The following is a 17446-nucleotide window of genomic DNA, read 5'->3' on the forward strand; positions in this document are numbered from 1 at the left end:
GCAAAGGAGGCAATTATTAGTGCACCCAGTTAGCTTGAACTCCATATTTTGTTTGGGGATACTATAATATGATTCTGCTACAGATTACCTTTTTATTTCTTCTATTTTCATTCAATATGTGGTAGATATGATTTCCTTTACTATTATGGATGGCGTCGACATTATATGTAGAGCTAATGTTCCAGACCTTGAATATGGTGGTCTGTATTGTAGGTTTAAAGTTAGTGTTGACTGCCAGTTGAATAAATGGGTCGAGACGGCAGAAGCATGAACAAGGTACTCTTCCTCTGCTTGTTTGTTTGAGACATCTGGCTTTCCTTTTTCTTTAATGCAAGAAAGTCTACATACGCACCTAGTGTGTTGTTTTATTCGCAAGAAAACTCAACGGGGTGGAGAAAAGGAAAATGTGATGTAACTGAAGAATCTTCCTCCAGCTCAGACAATGAACTCCAGGGTGATGCCCCTGAGGAATCTGCTTCCAGCCCAAAGACAACTGAACGTGGCAAAATGAAAGGTGATGTCTCTGAAGAATCTTCCACCAGCTCAAAGACGACTGGACGTGGTAAAGTCAAGGCCGAGGTAAAGGGAGAATCATGCTTCTTTCCTTGTTTTCCTATTTGTGTATTTTTACTTATCCATCTTCTTCCTTGTTTTATTTGCAGCATATGAAAGCATTGAAAGCTACAGGTGGCCTTGACAAAGGCAAGGACGAGGTAAATGGTGAATCATGCTTCCTTCCATGTTTTCCTATTTGTGTATTTCTACTTATCCACCTTCTTTCTTGTTTTAGTTGTAGAATACGCAAGCAGTGAAAGCTACAAAAAGGTTTGACAAACCCATCAGCGAGGTAAATGGTGAATCATGCTTCCTTCCCTGTTTTCCTATTTGTGGATTTCTACTTATCCACCTTCTTTCTTGTTTTAGTTGCAGCATATTCAAGCAGTGAAAGCTGCAGAAGCCCTTGAGAAACGCATGAGCGAGGTACTTTACTAATGCTGCTCCCGTTGTTATTTTTTCTTGAGCAACTTTTCTGATCTTATTTATTTGTTTCATAGCGCCCCTCGGTGATGAATTCAAACTTGCCTTACAACAAACCAGGAAGAATGTCAAAAATCTTCGTCGGGAATCATATGAGGTTTGATATTCTTCATTATATGCTTTTCTTTCCCTAGTGTGCTATGGCTTCAGAAATTTCTTACTATCTCAATTTGGTTGACCCTACTCTCTGCCTCAATTTTCTCAACGTGATTCGTCCTACTCACTATCTGAACTTGCTTAATTATAAGATATTCCTGTGTTTCCATATGCCTATGCCGATAAAAAGACATCCTCAACTGACAACAAGCGTGCCCCTCCTCTTTGGGTAACTGAAATTCATGATGATCAGTACATTCGGGACAATCTTTTCGAAGACTGGCTTCCATCGAGTCCAACCTTAGAGCAGATTGACAATCTGTATGGCCAACTCAATCAACATGCATTTGATGTATGTTCTTATACCATGATGAGCTCTAGAGTTGTCAATGTGGCTCCTAAGGATAAGCTAAAAGGCATTGAGGAGATTGTGTTAAAAGGACCCCTGTTATGTCGGCATGTGATGACCTAATCAAAGTGAGAGTGCTTTTGGACTGTCTTTCTATTTTGCCCTCTTAATTGCATATCTACTGACCAATGGGTTCTTATTTATAGGAAGTGTACCATATCATACATTTGAAAGGTACCAAGGAACTTGGGGCTTCTTAGATTTTCTCCGTGCGAGCACTAATGGTTACATTGGTGCTTGGCGGTGGTTGAAAGATCTTTCTTAAGCCAAGACAGCGGTGTGGTGCTATTTTTGGGATGAGACTAGAATCATTAATATTCTGAAGTTTCTGAAATTTGTGCCTACCAATTATAGATCTACTTATACATTTGTGTAAGTGTGTTATCTTGTTATCCTATAATGTTTCTTTATTGAAAGTAGTTGTATTGTAATCTAACAACTAAACGAGCAAAATGTGTCTTTGTAGGGAAAATGCTAAGTTTGGAATTGATGCCCTTAAACATGTCTATTTTAACCCTGACGGTGACAAGAGCAAGGGAGCTGAGCTGTTATTTCAAATTTATCTCGTCCTTTTTGGCGAGGACCCCATATCAGATGTTTTGAAGAGAATTGTCAAAAGAAGTATCAGGTCTGAGGGGTTATCACAAACTGGGGTTTTTTGTCTAGGACTGTGTGCTTCCTTAGACTCATGGTACTAGAGTTGGCACTGGAAGAAAATCTAAACAAGGTAATAACATAGTGAAACTAAACCAATATGTTTATACAAAACATTTATACTTTTAAAAAATTATTCGCTATTATACTAATCTCATAATGAATGTACTTTTCAATTACATAGTTGGCATAATAAACCAGGTAATAACATTGTTGAATAGTATTTACTATTATTTTTAATATAGTTCTGATGTATATATTGATAAATTTGTTTCCGCAAAATTTAAGAAATCTGTTGTAACAAAAAAGTTGTTTGAATTGAATTTTGACGATTGCCTAAATCATGTAGTGTATATATGAATGTATTCGTGTGCATATACATGTGTCCCAATATATTTAAATATAAAGACAGTTTATAGCTCTAAAGCATATCCCCATCAAATATCTTAATAGTGGTTTCCAGTGTACTACTATTAGGTAATTATTTTTGCATAAAATTTTGGGTTATAAGTTGTGCCATTGGTAAATAGGTCTTGGAATTTGGGTTCAGTAAAATATTGTGCATGATTTTACTGGGAATTAAATACATTGCATATAATAATTCACAACTACCATAAAAATGAACTCAAATTGACTTTCACATACATTAAAATGATTATTCACAGGCTCCATATAAAAGCTCCTTTTAGTCTCTCACAACCATACTATCGCAGTCAAATTGGTTTGTTTTTCATTAATACATGTTATTGGTCTATTTGTAGACTTGAGCTTACAAATAGAATTTTTTTTAACACCTTCAATATTTTTTCAATGATAGGTAATTATATAGTGATTACTAGTATATATTTTGTATTTTGTACCCTCCTTCTGATGGGGACCAGGGAATTTTCCAATTTTCCTAACTTATAGGAGGGCCGTTGTTGCTTAGCCGTGACTTTTTGCCGTGGAATACGCGTTCTGCAAACGTCAATAGGGCAGCAAGATTGATAGTGCACGACCTTCTGAGATAGAAGCAAATATGCATGTCGCTTGCCTTACTAAACTTAAATTATGTTATATGTTGCTCTGTTTTCTTGCTCAATCTATGCTCGTCTCTAGGAATTTTAGCAGATCACTAACTTCATTTCTCCTCATATAAGTAAGGGAATGGAAGAGAAAGACATGTTTGATATTCACAATTTATTTATATTCTATATCGTAATACCTAGTCCCCAGTAGCCTATTTCTCTCAACAAGCAAGTGCATCACCTCAGCGTGCGATGTGCACGGAAAAAGACTACCTCAACATGCAAACATGCATAATGATTTCCCCTCTACTATCACTAGTAGAAAAAGTACTTTATGTGAGACACATTACTCCTGGTTTGTAAATGAACTGGCACTAATGTGACCATTAGTGCTGGTTCCAACGGCTAGGCAGGCGGGCATCATTAGTCCCGGTTCGTGTTGAACCTATAGTACCGGTTCCTGAGATGAACCGGGACTAAAGGGTTGGTGGCAGGCTGGTGTCAGTCTGGGGCCCCACCAGTCCCTTTAGTCCCGGTTCATGGCACGAACCGATACTACAGGTTCACATTTAGTCCTGGTTTGTGCCCTGAACCAGGACTAAAGGTGTTCCTATATGAACCCTCCGTCCAGCTCACGATCAAGCTCGATCTGTTCTTCCCCTTTCCCCTCCTCTCTGTTCTTCTCCAAATCTCGAGCTCATCCTTCATTTTGCCAAAAATTTGTCAAGATTTGACGGCCAAGTGATCACAAAGGTTAGCAACTTTGTCCTTTTATCTCTCATTGGTAGATTAGCTCTTGCCATGCTCTATAAGTATAGGGATTTGTGGGTTTTACTTAGGGAGTAACTATATGTGGTAGTTTATTTGATTTATATACAATTTGAGCTCAAATTAACTCTTAGTTTGCATATGTAGGTGTGGTTTACTTAGTGCCTACTTGTCCTGATGTCTACTACACAACCTTCTTCTTGTAGACATTGTTGGGCCTCCAAGTGTAGAGGTTTGTAGGATAGTAGAAAATTTCCCTCAAGTGGATGACATAAGGTTTATCAATCCGTGGGAGGCGTCGGATGGCGATGGTCTCTCTCAAACATCCCTGCAACCAAATAACAAACAGTCTCTTGTGTCCCCAACACACCCAATACAATGGAAAATTGTATAGGTGCACCAGTTCGGCGAAGAGATGGTGATACAAGTGCAATACGGATGGTAGATATAGGTTTTTGTAATCTGAAAAATATAAAAACAGCAAGGTGGCAAGCGGTAAAAGTGAGCACAAATGGAATTGCAATGCTTCGAAACAAGGCCTAGGGTTCATACTTTCACTAGTGCAAGTTATCTCAACAATAATAACATAATTGGATCATATAATTATCCCTCAACATGCAACAAAGAATCACTCCAAAGTCACTAATAGCGGAGAACAAATGAAGAGATTATTGTAGGGTACGAAACCACCTCTAAGTTATTCTTTCCAATCAATCCATTGGGCTATTCCTATAAGTGTCACAAACAGCCCTAGAGTTCATAGTAAAATAACACCTTAAGAAAGACATCAACCAAAACCCTAATGTCACCTAGATACTCCCATGTCACCACAAGTATATATCCGCGGGGTATGATTATACGATATGCATCACACAATATCAGATTCATCTATTCAACCAACACAAAGAACTTCAAAGAGTGCCCCAAAGTTTCTACCAGTGAGTAAAGACGAAAACATGTGCCAACCCCTATGCATAAGTTCACAAGGTCATTGAACCCACAAGTTGATCACCAAAACATACATCAAGTAGATCACGTGAATATCCCATTGTCACCACAGATAAGCACATGTAATACATACATCAAGTGTTCTCAAATCCTTAAAGACTCAATCCGATAAGATAACTTCAAAGGGAAAACTCAATCCATTACAAGAGATTAGAGGGGGAGAAACATCATAAGATCCAACTATAATAGCAAAGCTCGCGGTACATCGAGATCGTGCCATATCAAGAACACGAGAGAGAGAGAGAGAGAGAGAGAGAGAGAGAGAGAGATCAAACACATAGATATTGGTACATACCCTCAGCCCCGAGGGTGAACTACTCTCTCCTCGTCTTGGAGAGCGCCGAGATGATGAAGATGGCCAGCGGTGATGGATTCCCCCTCCGGTAGGGTGCCGAAACGTGCTCCCGAGAGGTTTTTGTTGGCTACAGAGGCTTGCGGCGGCAGAACTCCCGATCTAGGTTTCTTTCTGGGGGTTTCTGTATTTATAGGAATTTTTGGCATCGGTCTCACATCAAGGGGTCTCCGAGTCGTCCACCAGATAGGGGGGCGCGCCCAAGGGGCTAGGGCGCGCCCTCCACCCTCGTGGATCGCTCGGGACTCCTCTGGTCCAACTCTTTTACTTCAGGGGCTTCTTTTGGTCCATAAAAATCATCAAAAATTGGCACGTCAATTGGACTCCGTTTGGTATTCCTTTTCTGTAAAACTCAAAAACAAGGAAAAGAAAGAAACTGGCGCTGGGCTATAGGTTAATAGGTTAGTCCCGAAAAATCATATAAAATAGCATATAAATGCATATAAACCATCCAAGATGGATAATATAATAGCATGAATACTTCATAAACTATAGATACATTGGAGACGTATCAGCAACCCGAAGCTTAATTCCTGCTCATCCTCGAGTAGGTAAATGATAAAAGAAATAATTTATGAAGTGTGAATGCTACCAGGTGCACAAGTTTGATCAATGATAATTTCAATCACCTTTTCTAGCATCGTTACATGTCATAACAGTAGCTCATCTCATAAAACCTCTCATGATCAAATAACAAGCTATTCACATGTTAAAGCATAGACCATAAACTTTCTTGAAAACTAACAAACTATGTTCTCAATCATCAAACAATTGCAATTCATCTTATTTTCAGGAAGGGTCTATGTAAGAGCTTTGATTTAGCAAATCCCACATATTCAACTATCATATAGTCTTCCATGATTGCAACCACTCAAAGCATATTTTTAGAACAAATAGCATCCATCAAACACAGAGAAAGATAGGGGCTTAATGTTTCGCCCCCCAACTTACTTATCATATAGATAATTGTCAACAATAATAATTCATGATCAAATATATTTGAATGGCCATATATGCTTAGATCTTTCCCCATCACATGATGCTTGCCAACTAAAGAGTAGGTTGGAATGAGAAGGAATACTACTGACTCTTGCATAAAAGTAAAAGATAGGCCCTTCGCAGAGAGAAGCAGGGATTTCCAGAGGTGCCAGAGCTCGAAGCTTTTCAAAACAGAGATGAAATAATTTTGAGAGGTATGCTTTCATTGTCAACATAACAACCCAGAGTTCCCAATATCTTCCATAATAGATACATTATAGGCGGTTCCCAAATAGAATGGTAAAGTTTTTAATCCCCCACCACCAACAAGCACATTCCACGGCTGGTCCGAAACAACAGGTACTGTCCAACTACCAACAATCCTGAGGGAGTTTTGTTTGCAATTATATTTGACTTGATTTGAGCATGGAACTGGGCATCCTGGTTACCAACCCTTTTCTCGTGAATGATGATAGCCCCTAGTCACTACATGAGCGATTCGTATGCAAAAGTTATGCCCATTTTACAAATTTCCAGAGAGATTTTGCAAATAAAGTCAAAATTTATATTGGTAAATTTTTCCAACAACTAGACCACATATCACATGGGAAACTTATTTTCTTTTATTTTTTTGACATTTTTATCATTTTTTTATTTTTTAAAAAATTGAAAAGGCGGTCCACGGGGGGGGGGGGGGTGCATTCGGTGGAAGCCGGGCAAACTAGTAATGGCGCACCGTGGGGTGGTGCGCCATTAGTAGTTAAACTAGTAATGGCGCACCACATCCACGGTGCGCCATTACTAGTTTTGGAAAAAAATATAAAAAATTTGAAATTTTTTTTGAATTTTTTTTGAAAAAAACTTAGTAATGGCGCACCTGTGGACAGTGCACCATTACTAGTAACTAGTAATGGTGCACTGTCCACAGGTGCGCCATTACTAACAAAATTGTTTTATATATTTTTTTACTTTTTTTTTCAAAACTTGTAATGGCGCACGGTGGGTGTGGTGCGCCATTACTATGTCAACTAGTAATGGCGCACCACTCCCACGGTGCGCCATTAGTAGTTTTGAAAAAAAAATTAAAATTTTTTTACTAATGGCGCACCGTGGGATGTGGTGCGCCATTAGTATTTGCACACTAATGGCGCACCAACACATGGTGCGCCATTAGTATTTAGTAATGGCGCACCACAGGTACAGTGCGCCATTAGTGTCCATCCCATCTATAGCCCTTTTCCTAGTAGTGGCACACTCAAAGACGCGCTACTGCTAAAATTCCCACGACGCCGCCGCGAGGCCAGTTATAGCGGTAGCACGTTAATACGAAGAGCGCTACTGCTGCGGGTCGTAGCAGTAGCGCATTTACGCAATAACCGCTGCTGCTAAGTTAACTAGTCGCAATCTAGATCCACAGATCCACACACTCACTCGATCTCCCCCTCAACCCCCCGCGCCGCCGGTCCTCCCCCGTCGCCCCTCCTCCGATCTACGCCACCGTCACCTCATCCTCCTCGCTGGACTCGGTACCGGCCTCCTCCTCCGTCCTCCCTTCACTCGTCGCCAGTCGGCCCCTCCTTGTTCCGCCTTCCTCCTCTGTCATACTCTCTACTCCCTCCTCGAGTGGCCCCTCCTTCTCCCTCCTCCCTGCTACATTTTGATTTAGTAGGCTAGTTTATATGCAACATTTTGATTTAGTTTATATGATTCAGTTGATTTAGTAGGCTAGTTGTTTTAGTTGATTTAGAACATTTTCATTTAGTTGATTTAGTAGGCTAATTGATTTAGTTGATTTAGTAGGCTAGTTGATTTAGTTGATTTAGAACATTGTGTCATTTAGTTGATTTAGTATGCTAGTTGATTTAGTATGCTAGTTGATTTAGTTATTTTTTGGCAAAATGTAGGTGCCAATTTAGATAAATTTGCCACTTGTTTTTTTAATCAATTATATTAGGCCGCAATAGATGCCATCGAAATGCTTTGGTAGGTGGTACCTTGTCATCTAATCGTTAATCCTTTGCTCATATTGCTTTTGGAAAATGGCACCACCACCACCACCACTATGTCGACTGTGCAAGTCAAGGTGCGCTAGCAGCCTTGCAACTGGCAATCTGTTCGGCATCTACTTCCAGCCGAGTTTTCGTCATGCGGCGGTAAGAAATTAGATGAAATGTAACAACTATTTTATTTTTAGTGTTGGCATTACTGCATTGTGTCATTTTGCTTTTCTTACACAGATCGTCCCATGCAATGTGAGGTTGAAAATCAACAAGCTATAAGGAGACAATGTGACATTTGAGGCTCCTGGGGGGCCGTACACTATGGAGGTCGAGAAAGGACGCAATATGTCACAGATTGGAGGAGATGGATGGGCCCGTTTCCTCGCCCGCATGCGTCTTACTGGTGCTGAGTTGATCAGCTTCTCCTTCAGAGCATAAAGACCCAAGCTGGCTATCATTTATCTCAACTTGGTGGAAGATGATGAAGATGACGAAGATGATGAAGATGATGAAGATGATGCAGATGACGAAGATGATGAATATAATGAGGACCCACTTCATGAAGCCATCGTAGCTCAAAGAATGAGGCTGAGTGAGGACGAGGTGTGCAACCTATGGGACATAATTCTGCCACGTGATGACTTTGTCGGGGTGCCATTCGTGACCCGCCTGACAAGTACCATGGTCGATCGGCATGAAATGATATGTTATATGTACTACTGTAGTAATTTGATGATATATATGTGCTTCATTGTTATACTTACAAATGCAAATTATTCGATGATATGCTTAGTGAATCCGATGAAATGCTTAGTGTAGAGTCCAATGATATGCTTAGTAGAATTCATGATTAATTAGTACAAATGCGTAGTACTGTGTCTTTTGATAGTGTAGAAATCTAGACTTAATAGAAATATATTTGCAAGAGTATGTGTGAGGCTATTTATTAATTGATATGTTTTTCTTATTCATAAATTGCCAAAGAACCTATCTGTGAGTTGTGGTATCGAGCCTGATGAAGAAGGCTCAGCTGGACTACGCCTTACCGCAAGGGGCTCCGTCACCACCTGTACTTACCGTATGGACACAAACGGTCGCACACTTAAACTCGGTTGGGCGGAAGAGAATCCTCGTTGGCAAGAATCTTTGTGTTGGACAGGCCATCCTAATTACTATCAGGAACACCCACCGCCCAGGCTTGAGGATAATGATCGTCGTCGATATCATCTAGACTACATATGTGTGGCTATATCATCTAGAACCACATATGATGATCATCGTCGATATCATGTAGAACTAAATATGATGATCGTCGTCGATATCATCTAGAACTAAATATGATGATTGTAGTCGATGTCACCTTGTACTGCTTGAGGATGCATGTTGAGTATATATGAAATTGTAATCTAGTACTTCCTCGGTTCCAAATTACTCGTCGTGGTTTTAGTTCAAATTTGAACTAAAACCACGACGGGTAATTTGGAACCGAGGGAGTACTACCTAGTACCTATAATGCTTTATAAAATTGATATCTAGTAGAACTAGTATCTGAAAATTGCAGTTTACTGAAGCCGGAATGGGGAAATGGTGGAAGATATAACAGTAGCGCGGGAGCAGGAAATCGCTACAGCTAACTAATAGTAGTGTGTTCGGGAAATGCGTTGCTGATATAGTCAACAGTAGTAGCGCGGGTACAGACAGCGCTACTACTAAAGGTTAGCTATAGCGCCTTATTTGTAGCGCGGGTGCCCGCGCTGCTGATAGCCTCAAAACCCGTGCTACTACTAGGGTTTTCCCTAGTAGTGATGCTTCGAAACAAGGCCTAGGGTTCATACTTTCACTAGTGCAAGTTCTCTCAACAATAATAACATAATTGGATCATATAACTATCACTCAACATGCAACAAAGAGTCACTCGAAAGTCACTAATAGCGGAGAACAAACGAAGAGATTGTTGTAGGATACGAAACCACCTCAAAGTTATTCTTTCCGATCAATCCATTCGGCTATTCCTATAAGTATCACAAACATCCCTAGAGTTCGTAGTAAAATAACACCTTAAGACAGATATTCCAATGTCACCACAAGTATCTGCGGGTATGGTTATACGATATGCATCACACAATCTCAGATTCATCTATTCAACCGACACAAAGAACTTCAAAGAGTGCCCCAAAGTTTCTACCTGTGAGTCAAGAGGAAAACATGTGCCAACCCCTATGCATAAGTTCACAAGGTCACTGAACCCGCAAGTTGCACACCAAAACATACATCAAGTAGATCACGTGAATATCCCATTGTCACCACAGATAAGCACATGCAAGACATACATCAAGTGTTCTCAAATCCTTAAAGGCTCAATCCGATAAGATAACTTCAAAGGGAAAACTCAATCCATTACAAGAGATTAGAGGAAGAGAAACATCATAAGATCCAACTATAATAGCAAAGCTCGCGGTACATCGAGATCGTGCCATATCAAGAACATGAGAGAGAGAGAGAGATCAAACACATAGCTACTAGTACATACCCTCAGCCCCGAGGGTGAACTACTCCTCCTCGTCATGGAGAGTGTCGGGATGATGAAGATGGCCACCGGTGATGGATTTCCCCTCCGGCAGGGTGCCGGAACGGGCTCCCGATAGGTTTTTGGTGGCTACAGTGGCTTGCGGCGGCGGAACTCCTGATCTAGGTTTCTTTCTTGGTGTTTCTGTATTTATAGGAATTTTTGGCGTCGGTCTCACGTCAGGGGGTCTCCGAGTCATCCACCAGATAGGGGGGCGCGCCCAGGGGGTAGGGCACGCCCTCCACCCTCGTGGATGGCTCGGGACTCTTCTGGTCCAACTCTTTTACTTCGGGGGCTTCTTTTGGTCCATAAAAAATCATCAAAAATTGGCACGTCAATTGGACTCCGTTTGGTATTCCTTTTCTGTAAAACTCAAAAACAAGGAAAAAAATAGAAACTAGCACTGGGCTCTAGGTTAATAGGTTAGTCCCAAAAAATCATATAAGATAGCATATAAATGCATATAAAACATCCAAGATGGATAATATAATAGCATGAATACTTCATAAATTATAGATACGTTGGAGACGTATCATGTCCCTGTCCTAACCACCGTCAATCGACCGCATCGTCCGGTCGCCGGCACAACCGTGGTGAGCCTCTTGTTCTTATATTTTATATATATAAAAATCATGTTTGTGTGATTTAGATATATAGTTAGTTCTACAATTTTCTTACCCATGCATTGTTTGTTGTACATAGTGGCATGGTTTTGATATCCGTCCCCATCGGCCCTCGTCCGGTTTATGATTCGGATGTGGTATATTCTCTTTTATAAATATTTGTTGCATTTCGTGTTTATGACAAATTATGCCCATCAAATTGACATAGATATTTTTATCTACGAGGTATGTGAACCGGAAATTCCAACCGACCCTCTTGTCGAGTGCTTAAATTTAGTTGAAAAAGAAAACGAGTGTTTGAAAGAAAAATTGAAAAGAATTGAAGAAGAGAAGATGAAACTAGAGTTGTATGTTGCCGATGTCGTCATGATAACAAGATCAAGATGGAGAATATGCGCTTGAAGATTAGAAAATATGCCATTGATACTGAGGCTTGGTATGTTTATGCTATTGGATCAATTGTTACCTTAGTTGCAATCTTGATCACATTTGTTGTTGCATTTAAATGCTTTAGCTAGAGAGTTTGTATGTTGTTCTATGAGAATAAGTGTGTATATGGACTTTATGTATGAACTTGTATTAATTTGGTCTTTTCGGTGTTGTGTAATGAAGATGAGCCGGCAATGGATGTACGATGACCGATGCTCTCCCCAGTTCGTTAAAGGCATGCATACTTTTCTGATTGTGGCTGAGGCAAACAAGCGGGCCGATGGCTTTATGTGTTGTCCATGTGTTGTCTGTAAGAATGATCAGAATTACTCTGAGTCAAGAACCATTCATGTTCACCTGTTTGAGTCAGGTTTCTTGCCCCACTATAATGTTTGGACCAAGCACGGAGAAATAGGGGTTATGATGGAAGATAATGAAGAAAAAGAGGATGACGGTAGCTATCCTGGCCATGGGTTCCCTGAATACGATGGTACAACAATGGGGAAGAAGCTGAGCCGGCAATGCGGTAAGAAGCTGAAGAAGAGGCATGAGATGAGCCTGCTGATGATCTTGGTCGGGCCATTGCCGATGCAAAGAGAAACTGTGCAACTAAAAAGGAGAGGCTGAAGACGTAGCACATGTTAGAGGATCACAAAAAATTGTTGTACCCAAATTGCGAAGCTGACAAGAAAAAGCAAGGCACCACACTGGAATTGCTGCAATAGAAGGCAAAGAATGGTGTATCTGACAAGGGATTTGAAAAGTTGCTGGTAATGATAAAGAATATGCTTCCAAAGGACAACGAATTGCCCGAGAGTACGTACGAAGCAAAGAAGGTTGTCTGCCCTCTAGGGTTAGAGGTGCAGAAGATACATACATGCCCTAATGACTGCATCCTCTACTGCGATGAGTACGAGGATTTGAACGCGTGCCCGGTATGCGGTACATTGCGGTATAAGATCAGCCGCGATGACCCTGGTGATGTCGAGGGCGAGCGTCCCAGGAAGAAGATTCCTGCCAAGGTGATGTGGTATGCTCCTATAATACCGTGGTTGAAATGTTTGTTCCAAAACAAATAGCATGCCAAGGCAATGCGATGGCATAGAGAAGACCGTAAGAAAGACGTAATGTTGAGAGTACCCGCTGACGGGTCGTTGTGGAGAAAAATCAAGAGAAAGTACAGGGAGGAGTTTGCAGGTGACGCAAGGAACATATGGTTTGGTCTAAGCGCAGATGGCATTAATCCTTTTGGGGAGCAGAGCAGCAACCATAGCACCTGGCATGTGACTCTATGTTTGTATAACCTTCCTCCTTGGTTGTCCATGAAGCGGGAGTTCATAATGATGCAAGTGCTCATCCAAGGCCCTAAGCAACCCGGCAACGACATTGATGTGCACCTAAGGCCATTAGTTGAAGAACTCTTATAGATGTGGAATGAAAAAGGTGTACGTGCAAGGGATGAGTGCTACCTCTTGAGCTTGCGTTGGTTTTTCCCTTGAAGAGGAAAGGGTGATGCAGCAAAGTAGTGTAAGTATTTCTCTCAGTTTGAGAACCAAGGTATCAATCCAGTAGGAGATAACGCACAAGTCACCGAATACCTGCACAAACAATCAACAACTTGCACCCAACGCGATATAAAGGGGTTGTTAATCCCTTCACGGTTACTTGCAAAAGTGAGATCTGATAGAGATAGATAAATGGTAAAGTACATATTTTTGGCATTTTTGGTTTATAGATTGAAAAGTAAAAATTGCAAAATAAGGAACGGCGACAGAAATTGGCAAGTTGATGGGAAACTAATATGATGTAAAATAGACCCTGGGGCCATAGGTATCAGTAGTGGCTTCTCTCAAGATAGAAAATATTAAGATGAGTGAACAAATTACTGCCGAGCAATTGATAGAAAAGCGCAAAGTTATGACGATATCTAAGGCAATGATCATGAATATAGGCATTACATCCGTGTCAAGTAGACCGAAACGATTTTGCATCTACTACTATTACTCCACACATCAACCGACTCCTGCCTGCATCTAAAGCATTAAGTTCATAAAGAACAGAGTAACGCATTAAGTAGGATGACATGATGTAGAGGAATTAACTCAAGCAATATGATGCAAACCACATCTTTTTATCCTCGATGGCAACAATACAATACGTTCATTGCTGCCCGTACTATCACTTGGAGCGTTCGTCATTTGTCGTTTGTAGTTTTTGTTCCATTCAGTTGTTCTGCTCCCTACAATCTTATAGTACTTAAAACATGACAAATTACAAATTAAAAGCTTACGAATTACAGAAGTTGGAAAAAGATCATGAATTTAAAAAAAGGTTCATTAATTTGAAAAAGAAATCATCAAAATTGAAAAAGTTTGCAAAAGTTCAAGAATTTGAAAAAAATCATGAGTTTCAAAAAAATCACGATTTTAATAAAAAAATCGCTAATTAGAAAAATTTCACGTCTTGGAAGAGTTCCCAATTTGGAAAAAGTTCGCAAAAATGGAAAAAGTATCCACAAAAAGATTTGAAAAAAGGTAATTAATTTTAAAAAGTTCATGAACAAATCAAAAAAAAATTCACAGATTTGATAAAAATTCAAGAATTTGAGAAAAGTTCACATATTTGAAACAATATCACGAAAATTTGGGGAAAATAAAAAAGTTGAGAAGGTTCACGCATTTGCAAAAAAAAACTCACACACTTCACAAAAAACTTAACAAAATTGATAAAAATGAAAAGAAAGGAAAAATATAAAAGAAAAATAAAACTTAAAAAGTTAAAAGAAAACAGTAATGCAAACGAAAAATAAAAAACCCAGCAAAAACCCATGCTCCGGGAAACCAGATGAAAAACAAAAGGAAAAAATGACCAGAAAACCCTGAAGAAACTGAATCGGTGTAGAAAAAAACTACTTTGACCGGCCCATATGGGAACTAGGGAAGTGGGGAGTGTGCGTCACTTTGCCGGATAAAAGCCGGCGCATAAGGTGCCAAATATGATCCAGGATTGGTGCTTGGGTAAATTGTCACACTAAAAACTGTCCAGACAACCAATATTGGCACATAATAACCCAAGATGAATCTTTTAGCAAATAATAATAGTCAAAATTCTTTTTGCGAGAATAAAACATGTGGCCAAAGTGAGTCTGATAAACAAGTTCGATAACTCTTTTCGCGTAACACTCACTGCCAAGCCTAACCTTTTATTTTTCGAATTTGCAGTTGTCAAGTAGCTCATTTTCTCTTCAGTCAACAACATATCCTCTCTATTAATCTCCATCAATCAATTAGTTTGCTGCTGGCTCTATCGATCGATCATGTCTTTGGACCTCTGGCCACCTATATGCATGTGGCTGGTTCAGATCGAAGTGACCTTATGGGTGTGTTTGGCAGCTGTTCCCACCCTAGCATAGTTGTTTCTCTTTGAGACATGCTAAGTCTAGACATGCTGGGTACATGCATGTGGAGTTGTTTGGTTGTGATGTATGTGTTGAGACATGCTCTATCAGGACTGTGTTTGGTAGCCTGTATCTGAGGTAGGCTGTATCAATAAAGTTTTGGTGCTAATACAATTTTGAACAACATTTCTACATTTCACTAATAATTCAAGCAATAAAACTTCACCGTTTTGACATAATCTGGACGATGAAAGATTATTTCAGCTATATATAAATATGAAGAAACAATTACTAGATTCATATCTCAGCATATTGGAACAATAAACATAATCTCAGCAATATAACATCACTAGATTCATATTACATAGCTTTATTGGATTCCAGTTAGACAATAACAATTGCATAACACTGCAGAAGTCGATTTCTTCTTGTGCTTCAGTAGTGCTGCAACTACTACTGAACCTACTGAACCTGAACGTGACGAACGCATCATGCAGCAGAACTATTACCAATTCCAATCAAAATCAAGAGGAAGGAACAAGTAAAACAGAGTGAGGAATGGATCAACAGGGAGTGTGTGAGGTGCAGCGGCGGTAGCATCTCCAGATCGGGGAGCACTGTCAGATCGAGGAGCACTGTCAGGCACTCCAGATCGCGATCGACCTCCTCCCGTTGACCAACAGCAGCAGCTCGTTGGCAAACTCCAGCGTCTACTGCGGTCCCGCGTCACGCCCGCGTCGCCGTAAGCGCAGCCCCGCGAGGACTCGCGCGCCGCCAGTCGCCGTCGCCACGGGGGTGGACGAACTGGACGGAGCTCAGGCGTGGCAGCTGGAGGGGAAGGGGGAGGGGGTTAGTGGAAGGAAGTAAGGAAGGGAGGAGGGAGAAGGAGGTGAAAGAAGGGAGGAAGGGTGGAGGCGCTACCTCCCACGGCGGCGGCGACGAGGTTGAAGAGGGGCGGCTAGGTCAAAAATGGAGTCACGAGGGAGAGGTGGGGTTCGGGAGGGGTGGTCGTTCGAGGGGGCCGTGGGTCTAACGCAGCCTAGCTGACCCCGGCTCGCCTGGCTGGGGGTGCTCGAGCGAGCATAGCTGAGGGCCCTTTTTGCATCGGTTGAGCATAGCCCACAAGAGCCCATGCACTCTACCAAACAGCAAAAAGTGGGTTTGATGGAGAACTTTTAGGCTCATGCACCCTCCGTGCAGGCTACCAAACACACCCTATATGCATGCACGCATGCATGCGCCGTCCGCCAGGACAAATCGATCAACATTTTTTCTTCTGTTTCTTTCTTGATTGGTACTTCCATCCTAACTCTTTTTTTTTACCAGACTTGACAGATGAATTTTGTCCACACCCGATTTGATTTACCAATATATCATACTATTAGTTTACGACAATGTATAGTGAACCAACCTGTGTTGTATGATTAGAGGGACAGTGGTATCCCAGCCCACCAGGGTTCAAGTCCTGGTGCTCTCATTATTCCTGAATTTATTTCATAATTTTCGGCGATGCACTTTCAGTGGGAGGAAACGTTTCAATGGTGACTTCGTAAATCTCAAGATGATATTGCGGCTCAGTCTCTCGAAGGTGCTCATAGGGGTAGGGTGTGTAGGTGCGCCTTCATAAGGGTGTGTGCATGCATGCATCTTGTCCATAACCAACACGACTGAATTCTAGGACGTTGGATCGTTTCATGGGTCATACATGCATGACATCTTGATATTATCATTGCGGGAAAATAGGATAGCTTACATGGCCAGATTAATTCCTGAACATATTTGAATATCAAATCTTATTGATTATTTAGCTATGTTTTGGGACAAAAAATCCTTTTATCTCATGGATGGATCTATGAAATGTCATAGTTTTATGGGTTTAAGAAAAATTAGTGAGTGTCTTATGGATGCCCCAACGGTTACACACCATTTTTGTGTGTGCAGAGGATGTACATGTGGACCGGGAAATTATTTGTTTGTGGTGTGCAAATCGGTCCAATTGGATGCTCAAATGGTCAACATCATGCTGAATAATATTGATCAATCACCCATAGTTTTCTTATTATTAATTGAGGTAGGATTTATTGGTGTGTATGTAAGCATGTCACCTTGCTTGTACACATG

At 40.8% G+C, this 17446-nt stretch overlaps 1 long non-coding RNA gene across 1 annotated transcript; it reads right to left on the reverse strand.

Moving 5' to 3' along the window:
* Positions 1–15566: 15566 nt before the first annotated feature.
* Positions 15567–16502, reverse strand: LOC123042993 (uncharacterized). The gene is made up of 2 exons (XR_006418976.1): positions 16247–16502; positions 15567–16153 (listed from the first exon to the last, which is right to left on the reverse strand). It is a non-coding gene; the product is annotated as an uncharacterized lncRNA (long non-coding RNA).
* Positions 16503–17446: the final 944 nt, after the last annotated feature.

Source organism: Triticum aestivum, chromosome 2B (assembly GCF_018294505.1).
Source record: "Triticum aestivum cultivar Chinese Spring chromosome 2B, IWGSC CS RefSeq v2.1, whole genome shotgun sequence".
Classification (NCBI taxonomy): Eukaryota; Viridiplantae; Streptophyta; class Magnoliopsida; order Poales; family Poaceae; genus Triticum; species Triticum aestivum.